Genomic DNA, 12,818 nt, shown 5'->3' with positions numbered 1-12,818 from the left:
ATACGTGAGTTTCATTGATACATTCTAAAATCTGGTCAATTCTGTGATATGAACAGTCATTGTTAGATCTTAGGGTATTTAAATCATTGGCAGAGGAAATATCCTTATATTTTTAAGTCATATTTTGGGCTTCATGATTCTATGCAACTCAATTTTCAAATAGTTAGTTTCTATGTCATAGATAAAATACTCTCATGAGACTAGATGCTCATGATATTGTTTTTGCTATTGTTTATGATGAAAATATGAGAACACATTTAAATCAAGCTCATGTCGCATGTACATTGTTTAAAATTCCCTTGTGTGCCTCATCTGGCTCAAGTAAGACTTTTAGAGGGGCCTACTGTCATCTTTATTTCAAATGTGTTCTTTACTGCTTAGATGACAGTAGTAAAAAAAAAAATCTCTTTTCTCTTTCATTTGATTTCTCAATCAATTTAAAGTTTCTATCTTGTTTAAAGGACTCTCATATTGCTAATTATAAACAAATTCTTTTTTTAAATTGAGATATAATTGACATACATTATATTAGTTTCAGGTATATAACATAATTATTTGATATCTGTATGTATATACATTGCAAAATGATCACCACAATAGGTCTAGTTAACACTCATCAGTACATATAGTTACAGGATTTTTTCTTGTGATGAGAATTTGTAAGATCTATTCACTCAGCAAGTTTCAAACGTGCAAGATAGTATTAACTCTATTCATCACTCTGTACATAGCATCACAAGAGTTATCAATTTTATAATTGGAAGTCTGTAATTTTGTCTCCTTTCACCCATTTCACCCAACTCCTGCCTCTGGCACCCACCGATCTGTTCTCTGTATCTATGAGCTTAGTTTAACACATCCTTTCCCTGATTAGAAAATGAACTCTTCGAGGGCAGAGACCACTTTTTATTCTAATTAAAAAAGAAAAACTACTTTATTAGGGTATGCTTGACATGCAAAAAGCTGTAGGTATTTAAAGTGTACAACTTGGTGAGTTTAGAGAGAAGTATATATGTGTAAAACAATCATCACAATCAATGCCATAAATATATGCAGCACGTCTAAAAGTTTCTTCTTTCTCTTTTAATTTATTTTTGTGGTAAAAATGCTTATAATATCTATATTCTAAGTAAATATTTCAAGTATACAATACAGTATTGTTAACAATAGGTTATAGTATACTGCTGATCTCTAAGACTTATTCACCTTCCATAAATGAAACTTGCACGTTTTGACCAACAGTTACTCAATTTCCCTTGTCCCCCCCAACCCTTAGTAACTACCATTCCACTCCCTGCTTTTATGAGTTTGACTCATTTAGATGCCCCATACAAGTGGGATCATGCAGTATTTGTCCTTCTATGTCTGGCTTATTTCCTTTAGTGTAATGTCCTCCAGATTTACTTGTGCTGTTGCAAATGATAGGATTTCCTTCTTTTTCAAGGCTGAGTAATATTCCATTATATGTAATGAAGTACTATAGTTTCTTTATCCATTGATGGTCACTTAGATGGTTTCCATGTCTTGGTTATGGTGAATAATGGTGCAATAAACATGGGAATGCTTATGTTATATCTCTTCAAGATCCTGATTTCAATTCCTTTCGATATATACCCAGAAGTGGGATTGAGGGATCATGTGGTGGACCTATTTTTAATTTTTTGAGGGAACTTTATACAGTGTTCCATACTAGCTATGCCAATTTATGTTTCCACCAATAGTGTGTGAGGATTGCCTTTTCTCCACAAACTCACCAACACTTACTATCATTCTCTCTCTCTCTCTCTCTCTTTTTATTTTGGTAATAGTCACCTGAACAAGTGTGAGGTAGTATCTCTATCCCATACATCTATTTTTACTTTTGATGCCTATGCTTTTCAATAAATCATTGCCAAGGTCAGTGTCAAAATAAGAAATTTTTTCCTTATCTTTTCTTCTAAGGTTTTACAGTTTAAGTCTTTAATCCGTTTTGAATTAATTTTTACATGAGTACAATTTTATTCTTTTGCATATTGATATCCAGATTTTCCAACACCATTAGTTGAAAAACCTATCCTTTCCCCATCGTGATTATTGGCACCCTTGTTGAAAATCAGCTCACCATATATGTGATGGTTTATTTCTGGCTTCATTGGTTTATATGTCTGCTTTTATGCCAGCACCATATTGTTTTGATTACTATAGCCTTGTAATATATGTTGAAGTCAGGAAATGTGATGCTTTCAGCTTTGTTCTTGGTCAAAATTTCCTTTGCTATTCAAGATCTTTTATCATTCCATATGAATTTTAAGACTGTTGTTTCTATTTCTGTGTATTGTGTTGGATAGTATAGACATCTTGAAAATATGTTACTTTCCAGTTAATTAAGAAGGCATGCCTTGCCATTTATTTGTGTCCTTTTAAATTTCTTTCATTACTGATTTGTAGCTTTCAGTGTACAAGTCTTTCACCTCCTTGTTTAAAAGTCAAAGGTGTCACAAGAAAAGGAAACTACACATGATGTAGTTACAGTACACATGATGAACACAGATGCAAACATACTTAATATATTAGCAAAGAGGATTCAAGAACATATTAAAAGGATCATACACATGACCGAGTAGGAATTATCCCTGGGATGCATGGATGGTTCAACATACAAAAATCATTGTGAAATACCATGTTCACAGAATGATGGATAAAAATCACATAATCATTTCAATGGGTGCAGAAAAAGCATTTGACAAAATTCAACACCTTTCATGATAAAAGATTTCAACAAATTAGTTATAGGAGGAACATGTCCCAACACAGTAAAGGCCATATATGAAAAGCCCATGACTAGCATCATACTTGGTGAAAATGGAAAGCCCTCTTTTAAGATGCAGAATAAGGTAGGAATGTTCACTCTCGCCACTTCTAGTTAACATAGTCCTGGAAGTCTTAGCCAGAGAAATTAGGTAAGGGAAAGGAATAAACATCAACCAAGTTAGAAAAGAATTAAAATTGTCTCTCTTTGTAGATGACATGATCTTATTTGTAGAAAACCCTCAAAACTTTACAAAAAATTCTAGAACTAATAAAGATATTAAATAAAATTACAAAGATACAAAATCAACATACAAAAATCAGTTTCCTTTTTTCAAACATTAAAAGTGAACTATCCAAAAAGGAAATTAAGAAAAATCCCATTTAAAAAAGTATGGAAAACAGTAAAATGCTTAGGAATAAACTTCTTATAGTAGTTTGTATCATCTACAGTCTTACATATAAGAACCACTCGATACATTTCTGCTGGAGAAGTAAATTTTCAATTTTCTTTTCCTTTTTAAAACAGTTTGTGTTGATTTCTGAGTCCTCGCATAATTTTCTCCTATTTCTGTATTTTTGTCTTCCTTCAAGGCTATGTAATCGGAAAGAGCATTGTAACAGAGCCTACATAAGAGGCTCTGGTACGAAACATCTCATGCTTTTGATGAGTAAAAAATCTCTTAACATTCACCAGTTACGCTGGCAGTGATAATTAGGGTGGCCACATGTCCTGGGTTGCAGGACAGTGTCAGACTATGTCTTGTCCTCATGTCCTATTGGTCAGCATCTCATTTCAGTCTCATCTTGGGTATCATTTTCCCAGATGGCTTTGCAAAATTTGACACTCTTGTCTAAAGTTTCTGTTTCCTTGTTTTTCATAACTTTGTCCTCTACAGATTGGTTTTCTCTTCTTCTGGAGTTTGTTTTTCTTCTTAACATCCACATTCTGTTTAGTACTTTTCCTTGTTCAGACTTTTGTTCAAATCTCATGGGTTCAAATCACTGTATCTTTCAGAATGAGTTAGACATGCATGTGTGCTAGTCCCAACTGTTCTGAACTCTCGTCCTGCCCATTAGGTATCCCCCTTGGACAGTTTCTGGCCCATAGAACGTAACATGTCCAGATGTGAAAGTCATCCTTCCCCTTGAGCTTTATTTTGCTGTTGTGTTTTCTATTTTGAATAAAACCATCAATAGTCCCAAGACCATAAAGAGTTTAAACTCTTGAGAGTTTTTTCACTATATGTAATTTGTTGTATTTTTTTTTAAGTTTATTTATTTTGAGAGAGAGAGTGCACGCACTGAGGAGAGCATGGGGCCTGATGTGGGACTTGAACTCAGGAACTGTGAGATCAAACTGTGAGATCATGAATTGGGTTGAAATTGAGAGTCGGATGCTTACCTGACTGAGCCACCCAGGTGCCTCTGTTGTGGGTCTTAATAGCTTCTCTTTGATACTGTGTTCTGAATTTGTCCTTTTCACCCTATTCCTTTTAAGTCCTCATTATCTATTAGTTTGATACCTTGCAATAGCCTTACACTTTCTAATCTCTAGCTTCTCTCCTCTTCCTTCTATTTGGCATTTTTGCAAAAAAATATCTTCTTGAAGCCTTTGTTAATTTCTCAATTCCTAAAGAATTCCATTCAATTCCTTAACTGTTATCCAAGACCTTATAAATGGGTCTCAGAGAACATCTTCCCTTGCCCTCTAGTCCTTCCTTAGCACATTTTCCATTCCTCAGCCCATCTGAATGGCCCTGTTCCCATCCTTTTGTCCTTGGCCAGATTTGCATTTTCCATCTTATAACTTGTTAAAATTCTCCTCCTCCTTCAAATTCCGACTCAAATTCTACTTGTTTCACTAAATATAAATACTTACTCTCTCTTTTAGTTTCATTTAGCTATTCCCTGTATGTCTTCCATGCCATGCACATTTTTCTGTCTTGCATTCTACTTATTTGTTTCCCAGCCAGACAATAAGGCCTTTGAAGACAAGATCAGAGGCTGTACTGCATGTGTGTAATTTGTGAACAGCCATCATTTTAAGTGATCAACAAAATAATACAATTGACTATGAGGTCTTGGGCCTCCTGAACCCTTTTATATAACTGTGTAAGGTCCATCAGTTAGTAAAAGCCTTAAGCAATATATACTGAAGCAGGAGTAAGAGTGAAATCAATTTACAAGTCTACTTTTTTACACCCAGACTGGAGGGGAGGGTCTAATTCATTAAGTATATTATGTTTTGCCAAAACATTATAGGAATGTGCAATTAAAATCAAAGACAATGTGTCAGGGCATCTTATCACCCTATACAATTACTTCCATTCTCATTCCTGTTATTTTGTAAGGAAGTGTAAGTATCAGCATGTGAAACATCATCTCCTTTAAAATAGTCTAATGTAAGATGAAAGTAGTCTTCATGTCCTATTTTCACTAGCTGTGTGACCTTAAATAAGTGACAATCTCAATGGCCTCAGTTTCCTCATCTGTCAAATAAGCAGAATAAGAACACATAACATCATAAGGTTGGTGTGAGAAGTACTCGAGCTACCTCATGTAATATGTGAGAATGGAGATTGTTACATATAATGAGCTTAATACCCTTCAACCATTATTATTGTGTTATTATTTGTCAGGTGGCTTTCGAACCCTTTAGGAAATGACAAAAGTTAAAGGAAAGATTGGAAGTGTCACACTTTAAGATTATATTTTAATTCTTGAAATTCAAGTGTTGAAATAAAAAGTTTAGGAGAAAATATCGCTTTATCTCTCACTTTGGAGCTTTAATTTTCTGTAATATATATCTGCTCATACATATATGAGAGAAATAAATAATGAATTAAGAAATATAATATGAATGGGATCGCATAACTCACAAATTGAATCTTTCATTAGGAAGTTATTAAGAAGGGACAGAATGTCCTTCATTCAAAAATAAAAAATTAATAATTTGGAGGACCAAATTTTTGATAGTGATAAAATGTGGATAACAAAACCTACATCATTCATTCCCTCAGAAACATTTGCTGAGCACTTATTGTGTGCTAGACACTTAGCCAGGTGCAAAGATTGAGACTGAGAGTAATGCTGGTCCCCCAGCAGCCCTGCGGGAATGAGGGGCCTGGGGGAGAGAGCATCTAACAGACCATTAGGGCCCAGGGTGGTTTGTGCTACAGTACAAATGCAGTGTGGGAAGCAGTGAATGGGGAGGGAGGCATTCACCGTGGGAACTGAGAAGAGAGGATGCCGGTGTTGACATGTGACCAGCAAGCAGGTGTGAACTGGACAACTAAAATGAAGAAGGGTCTTTTGTCACGAGGGAGTAACAGGCTAAACGTGTGTTTGCCTAATACATACTCGTCAGTTAGTGTATGGCGGAGATGGTAGGAAAAGATGCTGAAAGTTAAGTCAGTGTATGGGCCCAATTTACTCTTGAATGGGGATCGAGAAGTGTAGTGGTTAAGGGTACACATCTAGAACTCACCTGTGCAACTGTGCTGGGCTCTCACGCTGCTCGTTCTATCACTTCCTAGCTGTGTAAAAATTTGGACTTACTACTTAGTCCAAGCCTCAGTTTCCTCATTTGTAAAATGGATATAATAATCATAGCTATCTCATGGGCCTTTTGTGGGGATGGAATAAAACAATCTATGTCTAAAGTGCTTAAGCGTCTGGCAAAAAGGAAGTTCTCAATAAATATTAGTTATTATTAGTATTAGAGCAGATAAATTTGCAGAGCATGAGCAGAGGTGTGATTCATTTTGCCAGATTTGTGCTTTCTCGTAGCAGTTTGCCAAAGCAGAGAAAGGAAAGGGGGAGGCGCTCCATCAGAGAGAACAAAAGGACACTAAGCAGCCAAGTGTGAAATGTGCCGGGTGTTCAAGGAAAGATGAAAAGTTTTCTGTGGTGAGCACAAAGGGAGGTGTTGTAGGATGGGATGGAAAGGTAAGCTGTGGAATGCTTTTAGGCAGGTGAGTGGCCTGTTAGTTTTGAGCCTTAGGAAGACAATCCACCTGGGATTTGGGAGGATTGATGCATGGGGTAGTGGAGGGCAGGAGGAATCTGAAGGCAGGGAGCTCCGTGAGGCTATTATCATAATCCAGGTTTGAGACAGGGCCTGGCTAACCAGGGACTTGTGGGGAGGATGTTTTTATCCATCTTTTGGGACACAACTTAAATGTCTTCTGCTCCAGGAAGCCTCAGTTGCTTCATTAAAAATATGGTCTCTTCTTTTGGGTCGCTGTTGTTCCAACTTCGATGACTGCACCCAATCTCATTGGGTTCGATTCGTTTTTCTGTTTCATCCACACACATGTAAGCTTCTATCTTATTTATCGTTGTATTCTTGGTGCTTAGCACACAGGCGAATTTAGTAGAACAGTCTCAGAACTTAGAACAGTTGCAGAGAAGCTAAATAAATGTGTGGATTGATTTGGAGTAGTGAGGGGGTAAGAGGGAGAAACTGAGAAAGGCTCTGAGTTGTCTAGCTTGTAAGGCAGAGTGCTGTCAGGATAGGCTAGGTGTCGCTGCAGTAACAAAGAAATCTTGAAATGTTAGTGACACAACGCAACAAGACATTTCTTTTTCTTGCAAATTACAAGGTCAGGTTGATGCTCCAGAGCAACTCTTCTCCATGCAGTGACCCAGTGATCTACGGTTCTTTTGTTCTGTGGTTCTGTAGTCTCAGCTGTGGCTTTTGTGATCACTGCTGATGGGGAATGACAGCTTGGAGATCGCACACTTGCTCCTATTGGCTCTAAGTGGAAGTAACACACGTCTCTTATCTCCGTCATGCTTATAATTTTAAAATCCAGTCAAATAGCAAGCAGGAGATATATAAAAATGTCTGGAAAAAATATATAATACCTATTGAAAGTTGAAAATATGATTTTTAGAAAATATCACCTCTTTGGAAATAGTTTGTTTTTCAAAAACTTAGATTTATTTTCAATTCCTTAGCACACTCTTCCCCTTTTTAAATCAGCAACATTTGATGTTTCTAAAAATGTTTTTAATATTGACAAAACTTGAAATGACTTTTTCCTTCCCTGGCTGGCACAGATTTCTATCCCTGTATCTCAAAATCTTCTCTCCCTTTGGACAGATTTCTCGTGTTTTCTTGAGTGTCAGGCAGGATTTTTGCTTGTTAGCTCTTGGCTTTAAAGGACTAAGTATTTTGAGTATTGTATTATTCATCTCTAGGGTAATAGATAGACAAGTAATATTCAAAGATCATACAGTACAGAAATCATTTGGCAATTTAGTAAAAGTTTATTAATTTAGAATACATGAGAGAAAAGCAAACCTGTCTTAGTGAATAGTCTTAACAGAGAATATTCTAGCTGAAATGTGGTTTTAATATCTTATGGACACAGTATATATAATAAACTAAGCTACAAATGGATAATAACGAATCATGGAAGTTAATGAAAAAATTACAATTGGCAATATGTATTTAATGTACTATATAGTAATTGCCAAAAAGATACATTTTGGTAATTTCTAAAGTACACTAAAACTATTGTAAAATTTGTGAGACTTTGGTTAAAAATATGTAGTGCTAGAATAGATAAAGGAAGATTATTTTAGGGGCACCTGGCTGGCTCCATGTGTAGAGTGTGATTCTTTGTCTAGGAGTTGTGAGTTCAAGCCCCACACTGGGCAGAGAACTTACTGAAAAAAAAAAAAAAGAAAGAAAAGAGAAAAATTATTTTATAATTTTGTTAAATTAGAATCACATGCTTCATATTAGAACCATTACAGATTACAAGGATGTAGACATTTTTACTATATTTGATCATTCTTTCAGTTACATTCAGGATATTAAGTTATGTCTCATTTTGAGAAATCCAATGTCTCATACCTTTCATAGTAAAATAATTTTGAAATGAGAAAGATTTTTTATTAAGACTAATAATGAATATCGCATATGACACAGATATTTTATTTCAGCCTTTCAGAGCATACCACTGCTGATTCCTACTGCAGCTGAGGTCCGTGTGAAATAGTTATTCCACACCATATTTTTTTCATTCTCTTGTATAAATTCACAAGTGATTTTTATAGTACAGTATCAACAGATGGAAACTGGAACTTGGTCTGATTCTTTTAGGAAATTAACCAGTAAGAATAGTGTCTGCACATAGAAAATAAGGTATAAAGTCGAGGCACCTCTCAAGATAATTTATGTTGAGCATATATTCTGACGTCTATCTGAATTACCCAATTGCTTTCATCTATTGAGCCATTTCATCACACATTGCTCTATTTTCCTTTGAATAAAATCACCACTGTGGCTTTTGAAACACATTCATTATTTATTTATTTATTTATTTATTTATTTATTTATTTATTTACAAGTGTTTATGTATTTATTTTTGAGAGAGAGGGAGAGGAACAAAGAGAAAGGGAGACAGATAATCCCAAGCATGTTCTGTGCTGTCAGCCAGAGCCTGACACAAGGCTTGAACTCACGAACTGTGAGATCATGACCTGAACTGAAATCCAGAGTCAGATGCTGAACCCACTGAATCACCCAGGCTCCTGAAACATGTTCATTTTTTTTAAAAGTTTCTTTTTAATGTTTATTTATATATGAGAGAGAGACAGAATGCAAGCAGGGGAGGGGAAGAGAGAGAGGGTGACAGAATTCCAAGCAGGCTCCAGGCTCTGAGCTGTCAGCACAGAGCCCATGAAGGGCCAGAACCCACAAGCCATGGGATCATGAGATCATGACCTGAGCAGAAGTCGCACTCTTGACTGACTGAGCGACCTAGGCTCCCCACACATTCATATTTTAGACCTTGGAAAATTAGGGCAAATTATAAGAAATGGAAGGTTTTTAGTGGTTTTAGCTTACAAAATGGAAACTTTATCTGGCTGAATCCAAGTGCTAACGATTAACAAAAACGTTAGTGAATTTGTCTTTTGTGCTGGGTTCAGGTCAGGTCCTTGACTCAAAATTCCCAAAAGGTAGAGCCAAAAAGATAGCCAAATTTCTATCCATTATATTAATGGGACAGACAGCAATATTGGCTCTGTAGTTCACCCAGACAACATTGCAATTATAGCAGTAAATGGTGTACGACATTAAAGAAACAAGGACTAAGGCATGGTCATCATTCACACTTCATATTTGCTAACAGTAGTCTGGGTGCCCTCCCCAACATTAATACTGAATTTAGGTAGGAGGGAATCTGTCAGGCAGGCTCACTCCTCTGCTTCGTGCAAGCAAGTGAGTGTTCATCAGTTGTGGGCGGGGTGCTTCCTCGAGCAAACCTCTCCTGGCCAGTCGGAACTCATCTAGAAAGTGAGCCCAGGCAGTTCCAGCCTGATTCCTTTTAATGTCACAGTTCATTTGCAGAACCATAACTGGAATCAAGAATTAAAAAGCCTTGTATAAAAGTCAGTAACATTAAACCTTTAAGACTCATGTTTCATGTGTCATAAAAAGTCTATGAAAGGATTTTATATTCTGTACAGTGTTTTAGCACTTTCAATCACTTTTTTTCAACATAACTTTTGTGAACACTTTTATAGCCTCTAAATGAAAAACTAAACTATGTGTCATTCAAAAAAAAGCGTTTTATGGATCACAGATTTTAATAAAAGTTCTGTACCATAACAAGCGCCTGATAAACCTTTATTAAAATTCATTAAAAATATTGAAAAATATTTTAACAGAAATTAGACCTCATGTTTTAGTAAACATGGCAAATCACTCTTCAAAGGGTCTACTTATTTGTTTATCACATATGTAGATTCTGCATGGCGAAATGATGAATTTTAGGATTAAATAACTTGCAATTCACCAGTAGGAAATATTACTTTGTATATTGTGGGAATAATGCTCTTAGCTTCTGATCTGTAAAAATCTTTGATAATTATGATATATATGTGTTTATTATATGCAAATACAAATAAAAACAATGGAAACATTTCTGAAAATATGTTTTATATAATCTGGTATCTCCTTGTATCATAACCACATCAGGGTCATTATTTGAATGTGGTTCTAAAGGACCAGAGAACAGATATGACTAAGCTTTTCAAATGCATTTAAGAATTCATGCTCTTAGATACATTTTCTTTATATTATTTATTTTGTTTTTTATTAATTTTATAATGGCTGCATAATATTTCATACAGTTCTGTAGCTGTTGCTTCCATTTCATCTTGTAAATAATACTGCAATAAAAATACTCATGCCCATGTGTTTTTCTTACATTTTATTTTTTCCTTAGGATATTGCTGTGAATACTTTTATTGGGACAAATTGTGTGAACTTTTTTAAATCTCATAAAACACACTGCCAAATTGCTTTTCAGGAGGATTCAATAGATTTAAAATGCCCCCTTCGGTACATTGGCTACTGGTTTAAAAATATTTTGGCCAAGATTAGAGATTTTCACTTAAATATTTGTTAACGTGGCATGTGAAAAACAGTAGTTTCTTTTTTTCATTTTTGACACACAAAAAGCTGTACATATTTAATGTATACACTTGATTAGTTTGAAGAAAAGTATATACCCATGAAACCATTATCACAAACTGTGCTATAAACTTACCCAATGGTTTCCTCTTGTTTTCTAATTTACTAATATTATTATTGTTATTTTTTTGTGCTAATTGACAACTTTATTGTCTTTATAGGATCATGTGTATGTAAAGGCTCTGATATATTGATAAATTGGTATATCTAAATTTATTCATCCATATACTTATTTAAATATTATCCACATACCTATCTATACTCATATATAGATGTGTAAAATACTCAAGAAGCTAAAAATCATATAAATATAATATGTCTTTAATATTATCTACATACATATAGACATGTAGATATAGATATACACAGAAAGGAAAACACCATAGTTTTAGGGGGATAGATTGTTATTATTTTGTAGTGTCAAGGTTTTGAGTGTGTGTGTGTGTGTGTGTGTGTGTGTGTGTGTGTGTTTGTAGATTTGGAAACCTCTGAGTGGTGGTAATCTTAGAGCTCATCTACACTAGCTTCTCAAAATAACTAGTGGAGAGGTCAACCAACCTCTGCTCGCACACGGCCATGTGTGGTGGATCTCTTTGATGAGACCCATCAGCCAAAAGCAAAAGCATATCTTCCAAAGATTCCCAGGTTTAAAATTGTACTCCAGTTTCTCTTCTCTAAGCACACTGTTCTTGACCGCCTATGCTGAAATTTGGTTTCTGCCTTGAAGTCTTGAAGCACACTGGCAATGGGGAGTGGCTTTCTGAGCCTCAGATTAGGCTAGTTTAAGAGGATGATGGGTAACGGAAGCAGGAGCGCTTTGCCATCTCACAAAATTAAGGAACTGCTGCAGTTGCGATTTCACTTAGTAGATGGTGTTGCAGTATCCTAGTTGTTACATGTTGGATAAGATTCTTTAGAGTTTGTATAGGGTTAAATATTTTAGTTGGTGCATATATTCATAATTTTGTTGTTTTTTTATGATATCTAGTTTATACTAATTTCTCTTTCTGTGTCCTTTGATACATTCTCATAACACCTTTTAATGCCAGTTGTTGCATGTGTCAAGAGAAGAAAAAGACCTGAAGAAGAGGCAGTTTATGGTGATTCACCTAGTTTCCTTGTTTAAAAAAGTGTAATAACTTTTGGGTGGATTATTTGTAGAGAAAACACTCAAGGTTCACAATGATTTCAGGTACTATAAACCTAACCTATTTCTGCATTATGTTCTAAGCTTCAGTGCTAATGTCTGTTGTCATGACAGCAGCCATAATTTATGCTTTTAATTATACTTTTTTCAGCTGTAAACTCATATTGTTTCTTTACAGTAATGAAGTCACTATGCAGCAATGTCATTGTCATAAAGTGATGGGACATAATGAGAACATGATTGGAAAAAGATCATGGGCAGAGAATGATAGCATATTTAAAGGTGAATGGGGAAAATTCTGTAACTAAATAAAAACAATATAAGAAGATGTGATGATAAAATGTATATATGATTAAAATCTTAAAAATACTAGATATTTCTGTACAC

This window comes from Hyaena hyaena, unplaced genomic scaffold (genome assembly GCF_003009895.1).
Source record: "Hyaena hyaena isolate Hyena2069 unplaced genomic scaffold, ASM300989v1 scaffold_166, whole genome shotgun sequence".
Taxonomy (NCBI): Eukaryota; Metazoa; Chordata; class Mammalia; order Carnivora; family Hyaenidae; genus Hyaena; species Hyaena hyaena.
This window is presented reverse-complemented; position numbering follows the sequence as displayed.